Source organism: Brassica oleracea, chromosome C4 (genome assembly GCF_000695525.1).
Source record: "Brassica oleracea var. oleracea cultivar TO1000 chromosome C4, BOL, whole genome shotgun sequence".
Taxonomy (NCBI): Eukaryota; Viridiplantae; Streptophyta; class Magnoliopsida; order Brassicales; family Brassicaceae; genus Brassica; species Brassica oleracea.
Window position 1 is genome coordinate 17265940 of NC_027751.1, and position 1791 is coordinate 17267730.

The window sequence follows — 1791 nt, forward strand, 5'->3', positions numbered from 1 at the left end:
ATGAAATTGATAAAACGAAAAGAGAGCAAAGAAGATCTTATTCCGAATTTGCGTATAAGCGTTTACAACATGTAAGGCCCCGGCCATAAGAGCTGTCCTAGAGATCCTAGTTCTAACCACCTAAGACCTGAAAACCTAGTTGAGTCGCAGCTCGATAACAAAAACGGAAAATTGCCTAAATTTCTCTAAGTGCTAAGTTTTGCTCTGAGTAGAATAATTTCCTCCTTCTGCATCTTCGACCTCGACATTCTTATATACTTCTCTAGAGGCGGTTTGCTCCTTCCTTTTCTGCCCTCGGTAAAGTTTATCACTTCTTGGAAATATTCCATTTTTCTTCGATCTTTGTATTATTTTCGGAAACTTAACATATATCCTCCGAACTTGACATTTATCTTCTCCTGCATAACAAAAGATAAACCGTCATAACGATTGGGCTTGATTACGTATAAAATCGTAAGTGGGCTCTTAGACGCGTTCTAGGCCCTTTCGGGCCATTTTCCTACTAAGGTGTTTTTACAATTTAATAAAAAGAGTGGTTTTGAAACGACGTCGATTCCGAAGAACATTCAAATTCCTCGTATAGCGTAGACAATTCGAGGTGTTTATCTAACCGTAGCCGTTTTATACAATCAATCCGAATGTTATTTAAGAGAACGAGTTCTTGCGGTTTTTAAATCGTAAAGTTCCAACGGTGACTCTGATCGAGATGAAACAAGAGCATGTTCGATCTAATCCCTAAGGGGGGAGCTACGAAGACGGGAAGAAGGCAGGCTGGTTGATCCAACTCGCCGAACGGGATAGTTAAACTGCATGTTCGGTCCAACTCGCCCCTTCGGCGAGTTGGACGATGAGTGTTTCGCTGTCCGAGGGCTTTAGTAACCTTTCTCGAAGACTTATAGTGTGAATCCTTTCAGAATTGTTACCAACTTGATTTTATGTTTTCACACGTCTCTATTCTTTTGAATAAATATCTTCCTTTTACTAAGAAGACATTTCATAGGAAATTTCAGACTTTGATTTCGCAGTAACCCTAGGAATTTCCCCGAGCTGACACCAAACGAACATTTAGCTGGATTGAGCTTCATGTTGTACTTTCGGAGAGTGGAGAAGGATTGCTGCAGATGAGATGTATGGTCTCCGGCCTTTAGATATTTGACCAGCATGTCGTCGATGTAGACCTCCATGGTCCGCTCAATCTGGTCTGCGAACATCATGTTTACCAGCCTTTAGTAGGTCGACCCGTCATTCTTTAAGCCAAAAGGCATGACTTTGTAGCAGTAGATCCCCCTGGACGTCATGAAGGATGTGTTCTCCTGATCTTATGGATGCATAAGTATCTGATTGTAGCCAGATAATGCGTCCATGAAGCTCATTAGCTGATGCCCGACCATGGCATCAACCAGTTTGTCGATATGAGGCAGAGGAAAAGGGTCCTTTGGGCAGGACTTGCTGAGATCTGTGAAGTCTATGCAGACTCGCCATTTCCCATTCTTCCCTGACTATGACCATGTTGGCCAGCCATTCTGGATACTGTACCTCGCGTCCCTTTCAGGAGCAAACTTCCTTCTCTTTTGTCAGACGGGCTGATGTAGGGGGTCTGCCTGCAGCTTGTGCATGATGACCTCCAGATTAATCCATGGCATGTCTATGTGAGACCATGTGAAGCAGTCGGAGTTGGACCTGAGGAAATCTATCAATCTCCTTCTTAATCCCTCGACAAGCTTCGAGCCGATCTTGAGGTGGCGGTGATGTCTCGAGTTTTAACCCGATTATCTAACTGCAAGTGCACAG